This window comes from Amblyomma maculatum, chromosome 8 (assembly GCF_055883805.1).
Source record: "Amblyomma maculatum isolate TAMU_Amacu chromosome 8, ASM5588380v1, whole genome shotgun sequence".
Taxonomy (NCBI): domain Eukaryota; kingdom Metazoa; phylum Arthropoda; class Arachnida; order Ixodida; family Ixodidae; genus Amblyomma; species Amblyomma maculatum.
The window spans coordinates 97,384,861-97,411,025 of record NC_139351.1 but is presented as its reverse complement, the minus strand read 5'-3'; the positions used below and the strand labels follow the sequence as shown (position 1 = coordinate 97,411,025).

The 26,165-nt window shown below is 43.5% G+C and overlaps 1 protein-coding gene and 1 pseudogene across 3 annotated transcripts in view; both read left to right on the top strand.

Moving 5' to 3' along the window:
* Positions 1 to 26,165, top strand: part of Lar (tyrosine-protein phosphatase Lar) — a 761,776-nt gene that overhangs the window by 13,717 nt on the left and 721,894 nt on the right. The window lies entirely within an intron of this gene.
* Positions 21,776 to 22,516, top strand: LOC146181897 (ubiquitin-conjugating enzyme E2 Z pseudogene; annotated as a pseudogene).

Genomic DNA, 26,165 nt, shown 5'->3' with positions numbered 1-26,165 from the left:
GGAAGCCAGGACTAAGGAACTTCAGTAGATAAGACAACAGAAGAAAACCTTCGTAGAAGACACGGGCATATATGGCAGCCGGTGGCAGTGCATCTCAATTGCTGTCGGCGCGCGGTGTTCTCTCGTGATTACGATTTATTTTGATCCAGAATGGCAGCGCCGAGGCGTTCATTTTTTTCTCTTTCCCCCTGTGCACAGGGCTGGATGGCACCCCGCCTGTCCTGCAGTAGAGCACACTGCTATGCGATCATAAAGTCGTAACTGCTGAGAAGACCAGCAAGACTTAAACACGACTCTGGATCAGTCTACTCTTTCGCACCTAAGTTAACGCTGAAACGTTCTCTTCACGCACTTGTAACCTTCGTGTCAGTTTTTCTATCACTAGGTTACTGTTGGATTCATTGTTTAGCTTGTTTTATGCATCTTTGAAAAGTGAACTTGTCTGCCAAAGCTAGCAGAGAGCGTCACAGAGGACGTTTGTGGCCTGTATTCTCTGCAACATGCGTAGAAAATTTGTTCTTTGCATCGGCGGTTACATTTCAGTAATTAGTGCAACTTCATATAAATACCACAAGATGACAGCTCATTGCAAGATTGGAATAGATGGGATTCTCTGTGCTGTAGTTATAGAGCATGGCACTGAGGTGTGTAACAATTTTATTTGGGATTTTCTAAGCAGTTATTCTTGTTGCTTTGTTAGCCTGTTTTGGTTGATGAATTTTAATGTCCCAACGAACTTGAGGCTATGAAGAACGCCGTAGTGGAGTGCCCCCCAAAGTTTCGGCCACCTGGTGCTTCTTGTCGGGCAGTGGCATCCAACAGTATGGGCACCTGCATTTCACCTCTATCAAAACGCGCGGTGACTTAAGCCGAGATCGAAAACATGTGGTTTGTGTGATAGTTACTTTGTGCGGTTTTGTTTTTCTAGGTCGTTTCATCTTGGACCTTTAAACAATCGTAAAATTCATACGCGCACTTCATCTGAGTAGCAGAATGCGAAAGTCGTGTGGAAAATAGGCAGTACCGATTGATTGAGCAAAGACGTGTAGCGTACGAATAACAATAGGCTTGCGATTTTGTGACTACTTTACACTTCGGCGGCGAAAGAAACGAAACTTCATCGTCGTTAACCTTTTTGACATTGTCACTTCTTTTGGGAGCACGTTCAGCGTTTTCCGAAACTTTTACTGGGAATGCAGACCATCAGTAGGGTACGATAGGCCATTTAGAGATAGTAAACGTTCAAACAAAGCCTGAAATGCGAGCTCGTGTTCTGTTTAGAAAAGCGCTTGCAATGAGTTTGATCTCGGACTGTATTGAAACTCATGTATGTATTCAAACTGTTCGTCTCAGGTATTTGTTTTTTTATTTCAACCCAAAACTGCAATTTGGGACTTCGTCGTTCACTACTTGACGCAGTGGCCTTTGCTACATGTATTCTATAAAAGTAGAAGCAACATTTCGGGCCTATTTTTCGCCTCCTTTCTCTTCTTTTAACAGCATAGACAGTATTCAGCTGAAGGTGAAGCTAACCCATTCTTCGCTACAATGTCCGCTGCACACCTGCGTCGTCTCAAGTGGACACCGCAGGGCACGCGACCTTTGGAGCCGCTACTCCACAAGGCGCAGAATCTCTGAGCTCTCATTCAGCGCCAGCCGAGCGCGAACTGTTTCTAATTAGCATATTCATGAAACCTGCCTACGATCGCCGCTCCGTGGACTGCGCAATTAGGTGAATATAGTGACACCATGCGGTGTCTAATTGCATACAGCGCTATGGCTTTTGCAAGCGTAGATGAAAGCCACCTTCCGCGCGGACCTAGACGCTGTCCGTACATTGTGGCAGATTAGTTTCAGCAAGGCGAGGTCTCCCACATGTGGTTGTCCAGAGTTAAACGGTCTGTGCGCACCACTTGGCCCTTAGCATTCTTTATCACCTGAATCAAATGATACACATTTCTGGTTAGAACTTCCTACCATGATTTTCTGGTCATGTCCGGAACCACTAATCTATCAACACTAACTTATTCTTATCCGTTCTCATTAACTTATTCGTTCTGACAAAAATAATGTATTGTAAGGCAGCACTTAAACAAATTTCTGTTGTTCAGGACAACCTAGTACACAGCGCGCGATACTCCGAGCAGCGACGAGCGATGATGATGATGATGATGATGATGGGTCTGTACAGATGAAAGAGGTGGAAGTTCGTGCACTGCACTCACAATATTAAATCTTTTCTTTCCCAGCGTCATTTAATTATTGGAGGCTGTACCCTCGATGTACACAACTTGTCATTGTTCCATTCCGTCTCTGCTTCGTCCTGGGCATGTGCTCACCAGCGGACCTTGTTTTATTTCGCAGTCTTTTGTTTTCACGCCATCCTCTACACGGACGTATCATCATCATCGTCAGCAGCAGGACTATACCCACTGCAGGGCGAAGACCTCTCCCATATTTCTCCAATTAACCCGGTCCTGTGCTAGCTGCATCCACTTGACCCCTGCGAACCTATTAACCTCATCTGCCCACCTTACTTTCTTCCGCCCCTGCTACGCTTTCCTTTCCTCGGAATCCGATTTGTTATAATAAGAGACATCGGTTATCCTCTCCTCGCACTACTTAAGAAGAGAGGATAACAGATGACAAAGGCCGTGCATCTTTCCCCTAAGGGCAGCCTCCATTGTCTTAATTGCCTTGCCACAATAAGGAGTCCACAGCTTAATGTAGGCTTTACGCATATATGTTTCATATTCGGTACAATATATCGCTGAGTCTTCCATAGCTTGTCGAGCCATCGTAACACCTATTAACGCATCTGAGGGCGCTATCGCGGATAAGCAGTTTGACTTAGATCAGTTAAACCATGTTATACTGTTTAGTTAGTGGTTACCGCGCGTGCGAAAGCATCGGCAGCTTGCCTGAAATACTGCACTGCTGGTATTTCTTCGTTTGACAAAAATTTCCTGAGCGTTTTATTAACGGGGTCTAATATATCTGCGATATTTATCAGTTTGTTCTTGTTATTTTCTTCACGTGGTCACCTTACTGAGTGCCAATGCTTTGCGTGTCATTTACGTCCTCTGCACGTTATTATTGGTTTGTGTAAATTACTCACATGGTCTCCTCTTCCCCGCTCCCATTTTTTCATCAATTCTCAGTCATCCTTAGCATAGAGAAGCATATATTGCTTCTCTAGAAAGAGGCTTAGTGTAATTTGTTAGGCCTCTTATGATCCTTACCAAAACACGCCACGATTTCCCTACAACTGTCCCCATGTTCCGCATCGACAGGCAGGTGCTCGTTCATGACTAACGGTGTCATAAATATGACTATTTTTGTTCTGTATTTCTTCCACAGCCCGCTCAGACTCCCAATCCTCTTATTTTACACACAAAAAAAAAAAAAAAAAAAACAGACAGCTGAACAGATGCTTCCCCACAAAACCATTTCGTCGCCAGAGCCATTGGGGCGCATACCATTGGCGGTGCTTTCTTGAGGTCACAGCGAACCCAGTAATAACTTTTAATCGACCTTGTTTACAGAACGCTGTACTGTTATTGACGCTGCCGATGGCGTAATGAGATCGCCACTCAAAGCTTACTAAGAACAATCTGCGAATGCAGTCTATTGTTCCTTCTGTAGCCTTCTTGTGGTCAAGATGTGTATTTTTTTCACACATTGGTAAGCTGTATGTCGTTGTGAAGGAAGATTCTATCGTGTTGTTGCTGAGGCGTCGAGCTATCTTGGACATCAGTGCGTTGTTGGGTGGTGTTTTTGTTGCATTCATTTAGATTCCATCCACACTGTCTTTTTTTTTTAACTCACTGAGAGGTCGATGTGAAGTATCTTATTCCCTTAGAAGCCTTAACTCCATAATGGACCGAATTATTTAGGCTGTGTTGTTCGCAGGGCCAATAAGGATGACATTTTTGCATTTTCGCTTGTTGGCTGAATACCTTAATCGGTGTTACACGGATAGTCAAAGCACTTTGACACGCTGGTGATCGCCGGTGCAATCATTCGGCTTTTGTAGTGTGGGCAAGAAGTTTTCGCTTTGTTTGTAACTTGCAGTTGGAATGACGAGTATAAAGTGTCCTTGAAGATTAGAATTACGAGAAAAGTGACCTCTTCAATTGAAGATTACATTTTACCTGGCTCCTTTCAAAACAACGCGCTAGGCTGGTCTGCCGAATGAAAAGATAAGCGAAGAGATGAACTACGTCCCTGGAGGAGAGAATAAAAGATGCAGCAAATACAATTGTCACAAATATTTGCATTATGGAACTAATTAGATAGAACCTGAAGTGCTGGTAGTTTCAGCGAGGAGAAGAAAAGCACTATCGATGCGCCACCTTTGTTACCGAAACAAAAGCCTAGCTTTTTCAGCGCCTTGCGCACCGCACGATATCCGATTGAATGCCCCGACGATCAGCACAGTTTTAAAGTTCTTTGAGTGTCGGAAGAACAGTAATAAATGAAATTCAGCTAACATAAAAGCGAGAACGGCATTGTTACTGCTCTTTATACAAAGAAGCCGAACAGCAAATCTGTATTTTCATCGCATGGGTGCATCGAGTTTACACGTGTCCGGATCTTTCCTTTGTTCTCTCTGAGGTTCGCTTTCTAAAGCTTTAGTGAATTTAAGAAGGTCGACATCTACAAACTGCACTCCGGGAATACCAGCTCTTACTATTTTAAACAGGTTTTATTCGACGTACCAATGTAGACACTGAAATGCAAGCGGATCGCGTGGCGTATAGTTCATGTTAGCGCCAGTAAGAGGTGAAAACGCAGTTACTGAACTTCGCTCGTTGTTTCCAGAAAGGAGATTCACTAAGACAGCCTCATTTACGAGAAACACACAACGAATTGACTAGTGGGATGTAATATTTTCACAAAATCGCAATACAAAGACTTCTTTTTGCCTTTTTTTGAAAGCAAACAAGTGAAAGGCTCACATCATTTCTAGGTTTTGTACTCGAGCACAGTGCATGAAGTGCGTGCAATTATACTTTACAACACGACCGATATTGTTGTTCTAAATATATTTTTCTAAATGTTTGTAGAAGCAGCTTACTTATTAGTATCGATGTGGTTTCATGACAGCAGTTTGAACTCTTTTTTTCTAATTTTTTTCTGCTCTTACGAAAAGAGGTGTAAATAAAGCAAAAGTCAAATTCATATCCTACGTTGACCCTACTCTACTAGAACGGCAAGGAATGAATGTGTAGTTAAAGTGGCAAAATAAGTTGGGTGCCAGTCAACCTTTTAGTGGCACTATATGTCCTTAATTTGGTGCTGCGTGTACACTTTGCACGTAAGAAATAAATAAGGCTACTAGGATTCTGTTTGCGACCCCACATTGCATAATTATTTTGGCAATATTTATTCAATACGGGCGAATGGAAGTATTATATGGTAGGCAACCAGTGGTGTATATTAGAAGGTATGGGATTAAGTATGATGGGGAGTCGTTTGTAGGAGGGTTTTAACACAATAGCGTTAGGCGCTAAATCCGCTGTCGGGGTCGGTGTCGGTGCCGGCGTTGTGATCGAAAACTCTCGAAGCATGGCGTTGGCAGGCGGTAGCTGGGAGCTAATAGCCGCGTACTGATTGCACGTGGGTTACCTGACATTACGTTTGACCGGAACTAACTCAGGCGCCTCTCTTTTCATATGGGAAGGTGAAATCGCTATAAGACTGCCAAGGACCTTTAATGCTCAACGAGATACGTTACTGCTAATCCAGGCGGGCACGTCTATACGACTTGGTTAAAGGGGGCTTTTTATATAACGTGGCAGCTTACGCTCTCGCGTCATATATCTTAAAGGCGGAACTTAAGTTTGGTTTGATTTGGTTTGTGAGGTTTAACGTCCAAAGTGACTCAGGCTATGAGAGACGCAGTAGCGGAGGACTCCGGTAATTTTGACCACCTGGGGTTCCTTAACGTGCACTGACATCGCACAGCACACGGGCGCCTTGCTTTTCGCCTCCATCGAAAAGCGGCTGCCGAAGGTTCCCCCATGATTTTCAAGGCGAAAGCCATTGTAGGCTCATGAGTGTACGTCCCTCCGTGCATGCGTGGGTCCGAGAGAAATGTCACACTTCGTGAGATTCCGAAAGGTTCTGTTTAGCTTGAAAGCTGTCGGTGAAGAACTTTAGTTAGTGTAGATAGTTAGATAGCAAACGATAATGATAGTTAGTGGTAGTTACATATAAAACTTTAGTTTGTGGTAGATAGTTACCGATAATATTTACTGATAGTTACAGCGAATATTATGATGACAGTGTAGTTCTTGATGATTTAGCGACAGTTTATGATGATATTCACGCGTAGCGTATGTAGCTCGTTCATTTGAAAAGCCGTTGCTGTGGCCGTCGCCCTGACCCAAGCTGAGAAAAATTGAACCAGATACAGTATCAAGATTGTGACGTAACCGTTCTATGTGCAGCGTTCAAGGTGGTGTGATACCACTTCGCTTTCAATTTAGTATCTATGTCCTAGTTCAGCTGGAGGCTAGTATGCGATACGGATTTGAACCGATGTCACATGAATCTGTAGGTGTCTGCTGAGAGGTGACATGCTGCACCTTCCTTTCTTCAAATGCCAACTTGAACAAAAAACAAAAGTTATTTGCGGAATGAAAAGACTGTATTGAAGGCGCTTCGCGTTTATTCATAATTGAATTCAGAGGCAAGATTACGACAGTCTGAAGGTTACATATTCGAAACGTTCCGTGTTGTAAACATAGGAAATACAATTTGGAAGGAAGCATTAGTAGAATATATAGGGCCACAAAGCTGAACAATTTGGTCACTTCTTTTCAACGTTTGTAAAATAGCCAGAACATTTTAAATATTTCTTCACAATTATTTCAGTACGTTGACGATACAGCTATTGTATGCGCCCGTTATTCTGATCGCTATGCGTTATATGTGAAGCAAAGAGGTGTGAGAAGAATAGAATATTGCCTGAAAATCACATAAACGTTAATCGTGGTAAGACAGAATTCATGCGCATTAATACTCTTCATAAGCCTGTTGAACGTAATGGTGAATTAAGGCTCCATGTATTGTGTTGTGATGATGGTTGCTGGACTCAGATTTGTACACTCGCACTGCAAAATATTTCAGTGATGTGTTCCATTACTTATGTGTTCCATTACTTTATTTATTTCGTCCAGTGGCCGTAAGTGTGATTTCAGTAAAAAAAATCAAAATTGCAGTTCAAGAATTTATTCCTTTGAAAGCGTATTGTGTTCCTTTCTTTAGTCTGTTTATTGCTCAGCAGAATTTCATGTGAGAATTGGTACTACTTCCATGGTGCTTCTTTTTGTGCAGTTTATAATGTTGCGTCTTTTAGCTCAGTAGCATATTAGTGCTATCGATTTCTCAGGATGCGCGTGCATTGTTCGATCGTCATCAATATATGTTCTTCGCACACGGCTTCTTTTATCTCTTTCTTTATTCTTTATTTTTACTCAGTACAGTGGACGTAGAAGTAAACTATCTATATCTGTGAATCTTGCGTTGTCCAGTGCAAGGTATACACTGTTTCGGCCGGCCAACCCAAAAACACCGAGGGGTTGGTGCGGCAGAAAAGCACTGTGTAAATATTGTGCACAGTAAAGCTTTATTATTATTACTATTATTAAGACGAAGCCTGAGCATTCCCTATCTCATTTTGTAAGTTAAGGTATGTTTTTAAGTAATGGAGATATATTTTTGCTGAGGCAGTACAGTGTCAAGATTTCTGAGGGCGCTGTAGTGGGAATCCAGAGGTAGGAACGGGGCTTATTGGTGCTGATAAATTAGGCCAATGGAAGCAGAGCTAGACCACAGCAGAGAGATGCCTCTAACTGGGTGTCTTAGGAGGATGTAAACCAAAAGAAACCTCAGAAAACACGGACGCTGGAGATGACTGATTTCTAGCCCCCATTCCGTGAAGCTCCTAAAATGCAAGACGCACGCCTACATTTGTATCGCAAATCATTTTTTTGCTTATCACACCTTTCCTTCCACCTCTAATGATATTTGGTGATTGGTAGTATTATTGCGAAGGGTATGCAAGCACAGCAAACTTTTCTTCACACGATTGAAAGCATGTTAGTAACAAAAATGTCTGATTGGCCGGTGACTTCAGCTGAATAAAGTTTAACCCAAATGATCATAACTATTTTAGGTTGAGAAATGATCATTGACATGTATTTTTGCCTAGATATTACGAAGGAGAATATTTGGCGTATAAGATCCAGAACAAGGTAATGGGTGTCACCTAACATCACATCGGTGTGAGAGTTTCAAATACAGAAGCGCGGATCAATGTAGAGAAAAAAGGAATGGCAGGAGAAAACGAAAATAATCTGGAGAAGCTAGTGTACCTAAGGTAAAAGTGAAAACAGAAATTACAAGGGTTTAACGCTGCTGAACCAAATATTGAGCGAAAGCATTAGCTGCCGGTGACCGAGCGCTCTTCTATTTTTCTTCTTCCTCAGCCCACATATAAAGCCGCGCTTTAAGAGAGCCGTATGAACGTGCCTTAGTGGCCTATAGGGGTAACATGAATGCCAGGGTCCTAGCAGGCTGATTCTGACATAACCGTCCCATGTGAAACGAGAGACCCAAGTTGGCAGCTCCTGCCAGCCCACGTGGGGTGTGACGTCACAGCGTCGCGTGGGTAGGACGTGGCTACCGGCCGCGCTACCCTGAAGGCTCGAAACCTAGAGTAGCATTGCTTTCGAAATAAAATTCCGCCGCCTTTGAACTGTGAGAACTGAGTAAGAAAAAAAAAAGTTGATAGAAAAGGATAATGTAAAGAGTCATGAAACGAGAGCACAGCTCATCCAACGGGGCGCTCTGCCTAATTTGTAGATTGCCGGACAACGCCAGTCCATCCGCCGACGATGTCAGTGACGGCGACAATACAAAGCTTTATGGATCCCTGCAGTAGAGTCTTTTGTGCTTGTCCGGATTCAGCAGAAGGGTGATGGCAATGCGTTTTCCACTGAAGCTGGTTTTCTTAAGTTGCTTCACTTCTTAAGCCCCGTACTCTAAGTTGAATCTCGCAAACCTAAACCTTATAGAGAAGTCTTCTACGCAGAGAGCGTTTGATTGTATACGTCACGATGTAATTGTAATAGGGTTACGTATGCCCAGGAGCCGTGGCATATGTTCAGGAGAAAGGAGGGCGGAAGGCAGGAATGTAGAAATATTGAAAAGCTATCTATCTAAGCGTCGCCAAAATCATATTGTGTATGAATAAGCAGCTCCGCTTCTTAACGTTAAAGAAAAGAGGTGGACCTTTTTCTGGGACATTTGCCGTTCATAACAAACATGATCTGCTCTTTATTCGCGAAAGCTTTTTTTCTCCAACAATTCATTCTTGAAAATTGAGCTCGATGTCATTAGCTACTTGTCCCATCTGTCTGGGTGGGTAAACATAAGCAAGCTTACATAGCAATGTACGCATTTTCTCGCCAGTAAAAAATGGTGAGGGTACTGGCATCATTTTGCCATGCCCGGCTGCTCTATACTGTTCAAAGGCAAAATTATAGCTCAAATGAAAACAAAAAAAATTTACGTATGTGGTTGCAAGGAATCTTCTCTGGGATCATTATTGTAAACTGTCTCGTCACGGACACTAGCAAACCGTCGGTCGCCTTTTTAAGAAATGTTCTCTTGTTCCTTTGTTATTGCTAAACTATACGATCTCTCTTCGTTTACTCTGTTTGTTACTCTACGATCTATTCCAAGCTTCCTTAAAGTGCCTTTGTCAGGGACAATTTGCCGCCAGTAAAGGTATAACCGATTAACTAACTTGCAGAAGAAAATAGAAGGCAAATTGGGGCTTAGTCATAGGCTACCAGAACAATTGCGTGCAAAGACGGTTTTCTTGAGACATGAAATGTTCAAAGGCAATGAAATTTAACACCCATAGCGATCACTATGGCTTTACATTTCTATAGTGCTGATGGTATATTTTCTATGTTATCATTTGTATTTGAGTGCTCTGTAGCATGCTCGTAAAATAATGTTTGTCAAAACGTTTTCTTGGAAGCTGCTATCATGGAACATGAAGAAAAGCAATTGTTTCTAGTGTGTACGTGCAGTGTCTCATGTTAACCCGTGTAAAGAACAACTACCATAAACAGGCATTTCACGTTTAGCTCTTTCTTTCTCAACTCTTCCTTTCTCAGTAAGGAACAAATAACTAAACACTGCAAAAAATTATTCGTGAAATACAAAGAGATTTTTCGCATATTTTTCTATAATATTAAGTAACTTACTATTGATTCTGTTGCGGTTACTACAGTTTGGCCAACGCTCAAGACCCAACCTTGCGATATTAACATGCTAACTATTTACACTATCTTGTAGTGCAGTAAACTTTATTAAAGATCAGAAAACAATTATGGACTGATTAGCACTTGCAGTGGTAGTAACAGTAGTATCGTAAAGGTAGGACTGGCACTTTTATTTACTATTAGCGTACAAGCAGGAATATGTAGTTAGTGCATTTTCAGCTACCCTTAGTTTCATATATTTAGTGTTAGATAAGAATTCAATTTAAGTTAAGGCGCTAGACAACGAAAAAGCAGTTGCAGGGTTTCCATTCACTAGTTTCTTCTATTTCTATTATTTTATGAAACGGCTGTGTCTAAGAAAAATAAGAGTAAATACTCGATAATAAAAGACAAGCGGGATTTATAAAATTTACGAAATGTCTGTCCCTCAGAAAAACTTAAATACTCGTTGGCGAAAGACAAGCTAGATGAGCAAGCGCAAAAGTGTGATTTTGATGTTATTCTTAGCCGCGCTTTCACGTTAACCAAAAAAAAAAAAAATCCGTGAGGCATCGATCTATGTAAAATCGAATCCCCCCTTTCCGCGATTGGTTTGGTACGCTTTCCGCCGTTCATCCTCCGTAACCACCAGCGCTGCGAACATTTTTGCTCAAACTAGAGTAAAAGGTATCTGTGTTTTTTTTAAGGCAGCGTAAACGTTCTTTCTCATGCTCATTTAGGTTGGACGCCTGGTCTTGGTGGCTCTAACGATGCCTAAAGGCGTAGTGCTGAAGGGGCTTTGACATGTTCTTCGAAGGGGCTTCATATATACTTCGTTGAATATGGGACTGAGACGCTTAACTTAAGGAGAGATATGCATGCAACAGTCGTGTGCTAGATACAAGAAGGCTCTTAGACCTTATTGTGAGTTCTTTGAGAGATTGTTACTGTTTACAACGTTTCTTTTTTTTTTTTCTTTTTTACTGGAGAGAAGTGGTAAAAATAAACTGAACATCAAAAACATGAGTAGGATCGATGGTAGTAAAGAAGATGCAGAAAGCGCATAATAAAGTTTAATAATTCAGATATTTATTACAAAATAATAAAATGTTTGCGTCCTTGAAAGTGTTGGGTTTCAACAAACTTTTTTCTTTACAAGCACTTTGAATCGAGCAAATGTTTAAGGTTAAAAGTCATTACGGAAATGATAACTATTAAATGGGTGACAGCGGATTATTTTTTTCAAGAACACAGCAGGAAAAGGTAAAATGCACTATGTATGTGAAAATAAAATGGTGCTCTTCAGTCACCCAGCGCATAATTGTATATATACAGACAACAAACAACTTGTACATAAAGTCTTGAGTTTGAGACCACATGCTAGTGAGCTGCGCTCGGCTTTAAATGCACTTGAGAACGTTTTAAACCTCGCTTACAAGATGCAGACACTATATAATTTATTCTCTCCTGCACAGAAACCCCCTATTCCTCTGCCGCATCGACATTCTCGTCAGAGCTGTTGGATCACACCAGTTGGGAAACAGAGCTTCCAAAAGTGGCTAGTTTTTGTATGCATTTTTGGGGTGTCTAATTGTCGCGCCATCTAGAAGCGGCAATAGCAGCTTTCTGCTATTGTCTTCATTGCCTTTTAAAAATCACTTTTTTTTATTTTAATTAACCTTACGGCTGTTATCCCTAAGAATGTTTGATACTGCAAGTCTTCGATTAATTTTATTTCCTATGTCTTACGCATTTATCAACAATCTGAATGTTTTCAACTTGGGCGCAGTTTCTTTTAATGACCGCGGGCAGCGCCACTATTCGTACACACCCGAATTTTTTCCAGTCAAAACCACCGTTTTTTATACGTATGCCCTATGGGAAGTTTCGCAGCTGGTAGTATTAAAGAGCTGTGGTTTTAGCATGCATGCCTCTCCATTGGCCAGTATCTTCGTTACTGTCCCCTTTGTCCCATTTACGTGATTAACTGCATGCGTGTCCTTATATATATGCGCTGTGGTCTGTATTTCCTGAGTGCTCTTGCAAGGGTCCAGTTACTGTGTTTATTTAATCTAGCCTAGCTCTTTCTCTCGTAATTTTTTCCTCGTCCCAATTTCCGTGTTGTGCTGTCCTAATAATTTCTATGGCTGTGCTTGGTCCTGTTTTTTATTTGCTCCGCGTCTAGCCCGACATACGTTCAAGGCAGGAATTACACGTGACAGAAAACTATTCGCCTCGTTGCTGCATGAGAGCTTGGCGCCGTAACTTTTCGGCTTAGCCCCATACCTGATGCGGCGCCAACCGCATGTGGCTGAGTGCAGGGAGGAGACCGGCGAACGCTACGGGCATCCGAATCCCGAGTACTCAGATCACGCTCGTACTAATTGGCCTTAATCGGCTTGACGACGAAGCCTGTATGTGTTTTTATTTTGTATCGTTCGTTCTTGCATTTAGAACTCCTAGCGTTTTACATCAATTATGCATAACTGCTTCTTCGCCTTTTTTTCACTTCGTACTGCTTCATTCGGTAGCCTCTTATCGTTTCCCTCCTCCCTATTGCGTAGTATTGCCTCGTTCATGTCGCTTGCCGGGCTGTTCCTTTTATTGAACGCTTTGTGCTTCATCTGTATTAGCTTTATCTTCCAGTCGTTCAAGCCTGGTCTCATTCCATGCACGTTTTCAATAAGTGTCCACTCCATCTTCCAAATGCTAATGCGCAGTTGGCGCCAATGACCTTCGCCTCTCACGTGCCTTTTTGTTTAGTTTTACGGAACACCACCCACTCGGACTTCCTGCTTTCAGTGTACTGAAAGGGATTTGCAGTTTGCCGTTTTCTGCCTATTTTGTAGCTTTTCAGCGCTATAGGTGGTCATCTTCACTGATCATTTGCTTTTTTTTTTCGTCCCGGTATAAACTGGATACTTTTGGTTACCTTAACAACATCATTTAAATTTTCTTTGCATTCACCTCCCTCCACGTGTTCTTTTATCAACTCCTTCTTCCACCATAATTTTCATGGTTACTGCTTTGAGTACCACACAAATAGAGAAACTAAGACTCAAAGAAAAAGTCGTGTGAGCGGTAGAGAGTGAAGAGAAACCTTGTTAGTTGGAGAAATGGTTGACAAAAGTATCAAAAAAAGAAAAAAGTTATGGAGGTTCAACTATCCGTTGAATCAAGTTTCACGATCGTAAGCCATAGGCCGCAGACTCAGTCACTGCTTCCGTTTCGGCCTTGGCTCGCTTCTGCGCTTGGACATTTTCTCATCAACTGACTAGCCTGGTTTCTCGTTTTTCAACGGTTTCGGCTACCTGTCTGACGGGGCTGCGGTTTCTATATTTAGCGAGTTTGGCTTTCATTAAGCCGCGCCGCCATTCTTTTTTTACGCCGTCTGGTGGATGCACCCGGCTATACGCTCGTGGACATCGCCCGCACTCGCCCATTAGGTTCATGTGTATGCCGTGTCAACCTATAGGTTAAATGAGGGAAGGCGCAGATCAAATTTTGTGAAGACGACCACATTCACTGCTCCGCGCAAGATTGTATTGCAGTTTTAACGAGGCGTGATCGGCTATAATATAATATAATAATAAAATCGCATATAATATAACATAATGATATAATATGCTTAAACTATGGAAAATTATTATCAGCACTGTGAAATAAAACGGCTCACTCGTTGCTCATCGTTTTTGGCTGTATCATGCGATCTGTATAAGTTTTGTTTTATATTCCAATGTTATTAAACCAAATCTTGCAGTCGAAGGATAAGTATGCAGTCTGAAAGAGTTTTTTCTTCAGGGGCAACAATGCTAGTAGACTCAAAAGCATAGTAATTTTTAGGACATGCGCGCTCCATGCGCTACAGGGTATATAACTGGTTTGATGACTCCGGAGGCAGGTGAAATCCAAGCTCAATGAAAGTTGGTCTACTGTTCGTCTTATTTATTTCGGTTTTTATTAAATGATAGTGCTTCACTTATGATATTTGGTTAGCACTCATCACACCTATGACGTGAATGGTGTCCTCTGTTTCAGTAGTGTCGATCAAGCCATAGTTCAGTTTTGTATTGCGCTTGCAACATATTTTTGTTATTGCCCAATTCACGCAGTTTACGCAGAAAGGCGAACTTGACTCCTTTCGTTTTCACAAAGAATGCGAGGCGTCTTAGAACGAGACCATTCTGTTGAAAAACAGGCCTTGCGGAAAGTTGAAAGATATATCTGCATTGTATCACGCATGAGTCTAGTCCCTTAGTGCTGCGCCGGCTATTGTGGCTGACCACGGCACAAAGCTACTCCGTTTTACATCAGCAGAAGCATTTCTGTCTCGCCAAATAACCGCCAGGCGCAATTCGATCGCCGCGCATGCACAGCAAGTTAGCGGGACGTCCCGGAGTTTCACATTTCTCCACCATGCGAGAAACACGGCGCTATCGTCGCTCGATGAAACTTGCAGTTGAGTTCCCTCTTCTGAAGATCTGACACTGAAAAGTAAAAATGGGGATGAGCAGGACATGTAGCGCGAAGAGAGGATAACCAATTGGTTGCTTACGGTAACGAACTGGATTCCAAGGGAGGGAAAGCGTAGCAGGGGGAAGCAGAAAGTTAGGTGGGCAGATGAGGTTAAGAAATTCGCAGGGGTCAAGTGGATGCAGCTAGCACAGGAACGGGTTAATTTGAGGAATATGGGAGAGGCCTTCGCCTTGCAGTGGGTATAGTCAGGGAGACGATGATGACAGCGGTGTATTATGCCCCTCCCACCGTGAAGCAGCTGAGATACATGCAATTACTTTGAGCTTGCAGACCTACAACCACTATTACCATCGCCCAATGCGCAGTTCGCAACAGTGCATTGCGCAGTGCTCACGCATTGTTGCCCATTCGACACTGGTAAGATGAGCCGAATATTTCTCCCACTCAACACTAATTAGTCACGTTCGAAATAAAAAGGTTCGCTAGGCTGAACTGTTAGCAGCCCTCTCGTTAAAATACTCACCTACTCGTCCGAATAGGCCAGTCATACAAAAATGACTTATTTATAATGAACTTAGAGCAAAAGGACAGGGAAGAAGGACAGTTTAGGCATCAACAGTAGATAGGTTAAAGTAAAGATTCTAGCAGTTTGGTAACTATTAGTGCCTAGCTGGCAGAAAAAGTAAGCTTCGCATAACCGCCCTATGCACTCTACTCTCCAATAACAAACTGTCCAATAAACAATAAACTAAGAGTACAGGAAAACACCTGCTGAGAAATGTATACCTTAATAGTAGGTAGGGCCGTGAATATTTTTCTTCGCGATAGGCGTTCCTAGAAATCAGCGGTTTCTGGTTGCACTTTGGGAATTCTTTTGTTGTACATTAATGGGAAGTGACCATCTCACGAGAGCGTCCATTCTACATGCGCCGTGGCGCGCACATTGCAGAACCTGTGCGACATGCGTTTAGGTGCCGAAGAAGGACAAGGGACAAAGCCGGCTTCGTGTTTACAAATAGCGGCCCACCCCATAACCCGACTCGCTTGCACTGTTAAGTCTTCACACGGCCGAATTTTTCCTTTTTCTCTCTCAGCTGACAGGCAGCCGCAGAAAGCCTGCTTTGCATGTGAATAGCGCAGCGTGCGCTTACGCCATCTTCATCTGACGCGAGCGCACTTCTATTCTTCTCGCCCCTTTTGTTAAGGAAATGACTCCTTTCGACCGTGCGTCTGGGCATAACATAATATAATATTACGCGCTACGCACTATTGTCAATGCGTTTTTACTCCACTCCAGGTCGTTTCAGCATCCCGACTGTCAGGTTGCAATAAAGAGATGTTTTGCTTTCTCAATTATTTGTTTTAATGTTTTCGAGCTCCAGTTGCTCATACTACAGCAATCTTTTTCATCTATCATATAGAACGCTGTATTTATCATTTAGTTTGACTTGGTTTACGGAGCCTAACGCAGGATGTGGAGTAGGGTTAAATCGTAACGAAACTGCTACGGTTTGATGCGTGCATTGCCCAAATAGACCTCTCCCATGAATTGAAGTGTTTCTCTGCACCGTCAACAGGTGAAATATAGGAATGAAAAAAAAAAATCAGACTAGGCATTCATAATTCCGTGTATCGATTATCAGAGACAGCCATTTGAGGCAGCGGATGGAACATTTTTTCTTATTAATTTGTCTTACTGGTCTCAATGAAGTCAGTATAATGTTACTACTGATATCACTGTTTTTGGACCTATCAGCATATTGGCAAGGTAAAGCATGGACTGTCACAGATGATATCGTAGGCTGCACCATGTCTAATCAGCCTGTTGTACAGTGCAGCTGCTTCGCTCCCTCTCTCCTTAACTGTTTTCCTCCTAGCGCTCCTAGGTGTTACGCCAATGCCACAGAATTAAGAAACGGGCCCTCAAAAAGCTGTGGTGTAAAAATACGCATTTCTCCCAATAATACACTTACACTTGTACCAACACCTGTCGCTACCGAGCCTGTTAAGATAGCATTTCTAATGAACATCTTATCGGAAATCTAAGCCAGGCCACCGGGCAGAGTGCAGGCCTTACCGACGCTGGCATCAACAAACGCCCTAGACGCTCTCTCTCTCTCTTGCTCCGCCCTACCGCGAGGCTCTGTCGCGTTGTCGTGCGCTTTGTAAGCAAAAAAACAAACACTACGCTCACATTTCGTGTTAGGTAATTTTGTACTTGTCCTCAGAAGTTTTTTTAACTTGTAGGGAGTTCTGTTGTAATGAGTTCTCTGCACGGTACCATGCTTTAGAGCTCTACTTGGGAGCCCGAGTGGTAGCGCAGGGGGGAGGAGGTTGGGTGGTTTGTAGGAGTGTTGCTTCGCGCATATTCGCATTCGCAGAACGCGAACACCATGTGAGTCTGTGTAGGATGGCGACGCTAAACCGAAACTGATGAAAGAGGAATGCCTGATATGGTCAAGCAGAGAGGTTGTGTCTCGTGGAGCGATGCCAGTTCGTCCCACCACCAATTCGCAATTGGCACGTTAGTGCGTATATATCGAATTCGTCACAACCTGAACGTGGGCGAAGCTTTTTACGGGCTCAATTCTTACTCAGCACAATGGGCTAGCGATTAGGTGACGTAAAGCTGCAGATTTATTTTTGACTGGAGCCGTTACCAGACTTAGTGGACATACTTTTAATGATAGGAATAGAGATACACCGTCAAGACGCGCGAGTTGTTTAAAAATGCTGCTTTTGGCGACCTCAAGCATAAGTTAGAACATGTTGTGTTGTATTTTGTACGTTTGCTTCCCTGTCATGCATTCTTGGTTGGTTGGGTTACAGGAAGGGAAAGGCGCAGTATCTGTCACACTTGATCTGTGGACACCTGAACCGCGCCGTAAGGGAGGGGAGGAAGGTGGGAGTGAAAGTGGAAAGAGAGAAAGGGGAGCCGTAGTGGAGGGCTGCGGAGTAATTTCGACCACCTGGGGATCTTTAGCATGCGCTGACATCGCACAGCACACGGACGCCACTTCGTTTCGCCTCCATCGAAACGCAGCCGCCGAGGTCGGGTTTGAACCCGGGTATTCCAGCACAGTAGTCGGGCGTCTTACCACTGCGCCACCCCGGCGGGGCATAGCACCGGTGCAGTCAACGTTTTTTTCCCCTGTGTTTTCGCCCAGACATCCAGTTTTAGCATCAATCACGCTTTTACAAAGAGCACTCTCGCTTTTTTTGTTATTTGTGGCCTGCCTGTGGCTGAGCAGTCTCGGAGGGCGGGAGGGGGGGGGGGAGGAATCGAAAAACAAAAAACGCCGCTAATGGTAATTGTGGCCTTTCCCTCTCGGAATTCCTTCCTTTTACACCTTCTTCATTGAACGTTGGCTATCATGCGGTGCTCGTTTTCCGCCCCAGCATTTTCCCCTTACGCCCCAGCGAGTAAAAGGGGAAGTCCTAATGGGTACTTCCACCCGAAATCGTTTCCGCCTTCCAGAAGGGCCACTGAAGTTGCGGTCGATGTCTCGAACGGTTATTTCCTATACCGCCATCGACGGCGACCCACACAATATCGGTTAGCTTTAAACGATCTCACTGGGACCCGGGTATCTCTGTCTAAATGCTTTGTTGCCGTTTCCCGGTGCCGTTCAGTCATCGACTTTAAGCAAGTAATGTGCCTTTAGAAGTCACCTTTTCTTTGTATTATTTTAAAGCTCAGCATTTGTTCGTGCTCGAGTGGAGTCGCCGTCACCATCAGTATTGGTGGCGGCGTTCCGGTGCACAGCTATACGCTGGGTCGCCCTGTACATCGAAATTAGCACTGGCCAACCTTTAGAGCAAGGAACGCTGAACCTCCTCAACCCTTGCATATCAATATGGTGCATCGACTCGTAGGCTAGTTTGGTGAACGAATTTGTAGGGATCCTGAGGCACGTCTTAACGCTATCTCTTACTGCTTTAAAAAACCAACAAAAACGAAACTGAAGTTTCTCCCAAATATTGTGGCGCGTTCAGAAAATATTCGATAGAGTAACGCAAGAACGGATATAAACAAAAATCAGAACAAGTCTGAAATTATCTGATACAGTAACACAAAAAAGGGTACAAATGCCAGAGCACGTGAATTAGAACTACTGCGTTTCGCTTTCAAAAATGCAGTGCTTTACACTGCACCATATAACCCCCGAGAATTCTGATTTTGTCTTGGTGCACTATAAAAGAGACCAGAATAACGATAGTCAATTTAGATGCATTTTGAAGGAGCAAACGTTGTAATAAAACTGGGTCACTTTTATCCAGCTAGGGGTAGGAATTACACCACTAAAAATGAATGATTCAGGCATCGTTGCTTCAGCAAATGCTCCTGACGTGCCAGAAAAATTAGGCTTTGTCAAAACAAACAGTCCACGGCCTAGAGGTCACAAATGCAATTTCAGTTTTACTGTACTGAGAAAGCGCGAGGAAGACGCGCGGTATTATAGGAATAGGCCTTATAAAGAGTTTCGCTTCGCCATATAAAGCAAATTGACTGCCCACAAGTAGCACGTTTTAGTGAACTGAATTCGTTTGTCCTGCTTCTGTCAGTACCTTCGCGATATATTTGGAGCCGTGAAAGGAACGGGTAGCTAATGTCTACGTTTATGACTCTCACTGCAGCCTGTTATCCACTTTTCGGCTAGTATACTCCTTCCCGCGTCACTCTTTTGCGCCTGCTGCACAAGCCGTCGTTCCACCAAACAAAACTCGACAGCGACTCTCGGCATATCGAAGTTGGCCGTTCAAGAACTGCAGGTTATACAAGGGGGGTCGACTGCACTCTGTCTGATATAGTGTTACTCCTTATGAGCACGGTAGGCACGTAGCGACATTAGAGTGTCCACACTACCTAGTAAGGCCACACGTGGAATGAAGCTAGAGAGGATGCTGAATGAATTTGGGCTGGCGATGGTGGTATCGTCGCCAGGCACCGAGTTCAATAACAGCTTTCTGTTTGACGCGTATTTGTCTTATGAAATTTAATAAAATCCAGGTCTTTGACCAATTAATAACCAAGACAATTAGGCTGATATTCTCACAAAGCCGAGTTTATGGCCGTTAATTGTGACAGCGCATATTAGCCTCTCAATAGACACCATTACGGTTTTGAAGACATACCAAAAGTTCATCTATTAATTCGAAAGTTTCAACGGTCCCACCCTGGTGGTTAAGTGGTTAGTGTGCTCGACTAGTGTGCCCGATGATTCGGGATATATTTTACATGTTACATTTACCCGCCACAGTGGCGGAGTCAATAGGGGGCTGAACTGCTGCACCCAAGGACGAGAGATTGAATCCAGACCACTTCAGCTGCTTTTCAATGGAGGCGAAAAGCAAGACTCCCGTATACTGTGCGGTGTAACTTCAAGGCAAATAACCACAAGTGGTTGAAATTTGCAGAGCCTGAGTCGCTTTGGAACGGTGAACCCGATAAACTAAACCAAACCAAAGGTTCAATGCCAGAGGGTTTGTCTCGTGGAGGTGTTTTTAAGGAACGGCTTTTACGCCAGCGCATGAGTGTCGCGACGAGGTTTGCGAGCGCGCCCCCATTACATTTTCTTGGGGTCGGGAAGTCATCCTCCGCCTGTCAAGGTCCCGCGGCGGTCTCTTCTGCACAACCGAATCACCCCGATTAAGCGGGATAAGAGAAGTTGGCCTACATAGAAGAAATACTATGTTCCAATGCCAAAGAATGTATTTGCACTGACACCGCCGTTTTTATGCTTTAGAACCTCCCCCCCCCCCCCCCCCCCTCTCCTCCTACTCCGCCTTCTCCAGTAAAAAGAGAGATAGACAGCGTATCCCCGCTTCCGGACTGCTTCACAAGCAAACTTTGATGCAGTAATAAAGTTTTGCATTCTCGATCTTCTCACATTGACATGATAACAATGTTCACCTAAATAAGCTTAGGGAGGAAGAACTATATAGACGCAGTCTTTCTGCAAAACAGAACGTACAGAGTGATGGCTTTTAAGCAGTGTAACGAAACATTTCAGGCTTTCGTAAAGCTGACAATTTCTGGATGGACGAAGAAAGATATCAGAGTTAAGTACCCTGACAACCCTAAATGATTCGCCTCCTGTGTATATGCGACACGCATGGTGTCGCATAGGTTTGGCTGCACAATTCTGGTAGTACGATGTTGTATGGGCACTGGTTTCTTGGATAAATGGGCAGATAATCAACTTAATTTGATTTTTATATGCCGCGGTAGAAACTATTACGATTGGCGCTGACTTAGATTAGTGTGCTCGAAGACCACGCTTTTCATTAAATAGGCTTCAGTGTAATTACTCTAGATTTAAAATATAAATATGTCTATTTAATGCGGAAAAGTATTACATTTATTTATAGATTTTGTCGTTTTCAGCTTTTGCGGGGCTGTATTTGAGCTCTTGCGGTGAGGGAATTTGCTTTCTTTTTTCGATTGTTCCTGCCGTCCAAATTCCCGGACTGGGGCTTCATTTGTGTCTTGGCCGAGTGTGCCGCCGTAATCCAGTTTCTTGTTAAGTGTTAAAGTACCTTCTCGCTCTCGTTTTTGTGATGCACAGCCTTTAATAATGTTTGGCCACATCACCCACACAGCACCAAACATCATCTCACAAATCTCCACAAACGTCCTCGAGAGTTTATGGCTGAAGTCACGCCCAATAATGTCAAACCACTTACGTAAAACCTAGGCTCATATATGTGAATACGAAGCACAGTAAGGAATATAGTATATATCAACGTAATGTTGATTTCCTCTAGCAGGGGTCCTGAGCATAAGTATGAAGAGAAAGAAGGTGTTTGCCCCTCCATCTTATTCGTAGCGGGTATGTGCCATTATAACGAGGGAGAAGAAGAAGAAGAAGAAGAGGAATCTGAATTCGGGTCAGAAATTCTTCACAACTGCCATAGACGACAGCTTTGGAAAATCAAATTTTCACGGCTTGTGACGATTTCAGCATTTGACCTTAGAACTGCAGGTAAATATTCCGAATTTATTAGTAACAATGTCTTCTCTCAGTCTGCTTAGAGTTAAAAAAGACATCGCCGAATTTTTCGCGGACCCGCCTCCCGGAATATTCATCGCACCTGAGGAGAGCGACCTGACAAAGGTAGACGCCCTCGTGGTAGGCCCTCAGGGCACGCCGTACGAGGGAGGCTTCTTTCGCTTGCATCTCGCTTGCCCAGACGACTACCCCATGAGCCCACCAAGCGTCCTCTTCCTTACCACAGATGCCAACCGAGTGAAGTTCCACCCGCACATCTTTTCCAACGGCAAGATATGCCTGAGCCTGCTGGGAACTTGGGGTGGACCGCCATGGACTCCCGCCTTGACCTTAGGAAGCCTATTGATCTCCATCCAATCGCTGCTAAACCAAGAACCCTACTACGATGAGCCTGTGATATTAGACAAAGACGCAGCGAGTCGCTACAAGACCTTCTTGCATCACGAGACCATCAGAGTGGCCGTGTGTGACGCTGTGGAGGACTGCCTCCAAGTGAACACTTCCTTCGCCCAGCCATTAAAGAATGTGGTTCTCAGGAAGTTTACAGAATGGTACAAAAATTACGAGGACGCGGTAATGACCAACCTGCACCTTTCTGGGACCATGATGGATGATCCATTCTCCGGCCGGGATGGGACGTGCCGGTACGGAGAGTTGCTTAGGAGGCTCCGAGATCTAAAGGAGCGAGTTGCCAAGAAAAATGAATCTTCGGTTCTCACCCTGACGTCTTATTTCTCCTGATTCAAGCTATATTCGCTGCCCTGCGCCACAGAGCCCGCTGTAAAGCGGCCTTATAATCGCTGATCTGCTCAACAAATCAATCGTGGTACTGTAATGATAGGCAAGTTCGGTTTTTTACGGCAGAGCATATCGATGTTATTGCTGCGGGTAAAACTCATAGCCGGCATAATTTTTTATTGACATAAAACGTTCGCCAATGACGGTGCTTTTTCATTGTTATTGATCAGTGTGTGCTATGTTTAAGGTATTCCTTACAAGGCTCATTACGGGGAGCGTTAAGGAATTGCAAGCGGCGGTTTTCTCGAATTATAGTACCGCACCTATTCAAGAAGCGGATAGGTATCTGCTAACTGATGCGCCGCCGGAAGAATATTCGATCAGTTTCCTATTATAACACCCACTTCGCTCATGAGAGTCCAGGAAACGAAGCTCGTTATGATAGGTCTCATGACAAAAAGAAATTCACATTTCCGTATATCTATTAATTGAAAGATTTGCTATTATTGACATTGTTGCATGTGCGTTTAACAACAGTGTGCTTAGCACAGCCATTATAGGTATACATATTGTGTCTCTACAGTTGCCAAAATAAAGAATTTGTAAATAACGAATGCAGTGCTGTGTATGAAAATGCATCTCATGGTACCAAAAAGGGCAGCAAAGAAGGGTCTACTTATAAACAGAGCTGGTGAACATGAGGTAACTGCAGATTTGTTTCAGAAGGGTGGGAAGATCTTGAAAAACCTCGTTAAAAAAAATGACGCATGTACTCATAATATACCTCTGAAGGAGCTGTAGATGAACGTTAGAGACGTATAAACTCGGAGGCCACTGTTTACAACGCATTTACCTAAGCTAGTTACTCATAGAATAGTTGAGCATTGTATGTACTACATCAGCAAACCGAAGCACTCTGCTTTCCTTCAGAAAGCTAACGCAACAAAAATATTTGTATCATAAACTTAGATTGACAGCTATTTGGAGAATGTGATCAATTTTCAAATATAGGATGAAACTGATACGGGAAAGTACATAACTCGGTCGAAACATAAGCAGTAGTCAGCGTGTAAACATACAGCGACCGAAAAATATCTGTGATTCTTTCATAACGATCCTAATGCTTCGCAGGAAAAGACATAAAATAAAAAACAAGAATTTAAGTGAAAAGGCGCAATCTCCGCACAAACATTAAAGCGAAAGCCTTCCTTGACTGATGGGCTGCGGAAATATTCACGTAAAATTTCTGCACGAACTGACACTTAAAGAATTATGTCTCCACCGGAAATCAAAGGAATCCCTGTGATCCCCAGCCGAGCACGTAAACATTGCACTACACGCCGGGCTCGTGAGAAACCGATTGCAAATCTGCTTGTATAGCGTGAGGTTGATAGCGGCGACAATGACGATCTGGTTGGTGATAATGATTATGATGATGATTGCAGCGATGACAATGACGACGCATTTAGTTGATAATGATGAGAGCAGTGATAGAGATAATAATGATGATGATAAATATGATGATAGTAGGTATGAAAATTACGATGCAGGTTTTAAGAAGAGGCCCCCTTTAAGGTGGTTTTCGCCACTTGCGCAATTAAGCGGACTTAAGCGCAGTCCTGTAATTTCAATCCCCCAGCCGCTGGCACGTTTTTTGCTTAGTGTGTTTAAACTATTTATTCAGAGTACTGGATACTGAATAGTTGGGGATAAAACCTAACGCAAAATACTTTCGTAAGCTCTGATTTATTGATGACGTTTCCTTGACACTTCAGGACATAATGAGAACTGATTCTAGATCTAGACAAGAAAAGGGAAAGGTCGAACTTAACCAGTAGCAAAGAAATATAAAGCACAATTTAATAGCTTCAAAAGGGCACTGCAGTTTGCAATAATTAACTGAACTTTCTAAACAAAGAAAGCAAAACGTGTACAATGGCACTTATGGTCACCACTCACTAGGGAGATGTCTGTGCACGTTAAAGAACCCCAGGTGGTCGAAATTTCCGGCGAAAACTGCACTACGGCGTCTCTCATAGCCTGAGTCGCTTTGGGATGTTAAACCCCACAAACCAACAAAACCAGGGGACGTATTCCACCAGCTTCGGTTTTCAATTTCTTTCGGCCGCGCGTCAGCATGAAGGCACCATCAAACGAAAGCAGCGAACTGCCGGCCACAGAAATCACAAGATTGCGTGTTCCGCCTTAAGCGATAGCCATCGGCAACTCGCCGCACGCGTAGGATAAAGGCCGGCTGCGTCATTCATTCAATGTTGAGGCGTGGACTCTTATAAGGCGATGATAAAGTCACCTTCCGCAGGCACTTAGCAGCTTCGATTTTGTCCCTCAGCCGGTGCCAGATTACCAAGTGAATGCAAAATAAAAAATAGAAGACTGGATTAATGTCTCTGGTCACGAGATCGAAACAGCGAGGGAAGTAGGAATGGCAGCTACTTCAAGGTGCAGAATTCAGAGTTTACGAGTATGCCTTACGAGAAAGCTACACATCAGCTCTATCTCAATAGTACTCACCTACGAAGAGGGTTGAACTTAAACTGAGAACTTCAGTGTAATCTTGCAGCTTTTTGTGCAGAATGTATCTTATTCTGCAGGTATACGTGCTCTACTGAAGATAAACCTACGGTTTGTCATTAACTATTATTTCAGCCATACAGACCGCTCTAGATAGTCCACTCAGTTATGCAGCGCACCGTCAAATCGAGCTGTCTTGAACGATGCCGCCTTACCTCAAAGCCGTCACTGAGACAGGGGATTAAGTGTGGCTTTACTGAGGAAAGAAAAGGAGGAGGGCGGTAAGGAAGGCTATAGGACGAAAAATGGTAGGGGTAACGTTAATAGATAGGAAGCATGCAGAGTGGGTCAGAGAAATAACTCAAGTTACTTACATTCTTGTGGAAATCAAAAAGAACAAATGGGCCTGGGCAGGACATTACTGCGAAGAGAGGATAACCGATGGTCGCTTAGGGTAACAGACTGGATTCTAAAGGAAGGAAAGTGCAGAATGTTAGGTGGGTGGATGATGTTAAGACGTTCGGGTTATGTTAAGACGTAAGGGGTCAATGGGATGCAGCTAGCACAGAACCGGGTTAATTGGAGGATTATGGGAGAGGCCATCGCCCTGGAGTGGCTATAGTCAGTGTAACGACGAGGATGATGATGATGATGATGGTGGTGGTGGTGGTGGTGGTGGTGGCCAGCACGGGCGCCAGTGATCATGAAGATTAGGTTGACACAGGCTCATGTCACGACTCGAGGTTTGACTAAGAGAAAAGCATTTCTCAAGTGCAAAACCTTGGAGAAGTACCTCGTAAAAATACATCTTCAGGTAACAAGACATCTACCCCTTCTTAGCATAATTTGGAGAAAAAACAATAAAGGTCGTCTGAATAAAAGACACTGCCAGTGCTGCTTAAGATCGTTTTTATCCTACATTAAAAGCAACCGCTTTCTACTGCATTCATATTATGAGAAAAAAAGCTGATGAGCTTTCATGGATGCGACAGAAGTGACACCCAGCACTCACATTAGATTAGTGGCATCAATGCCCACCGAAAAAATTTGATTTTGCACCAGCGTGTCTAGAGCTCACCAAATATTTCGCGCCTTCCCGTTGTTGAACGTGTTTGCCAAA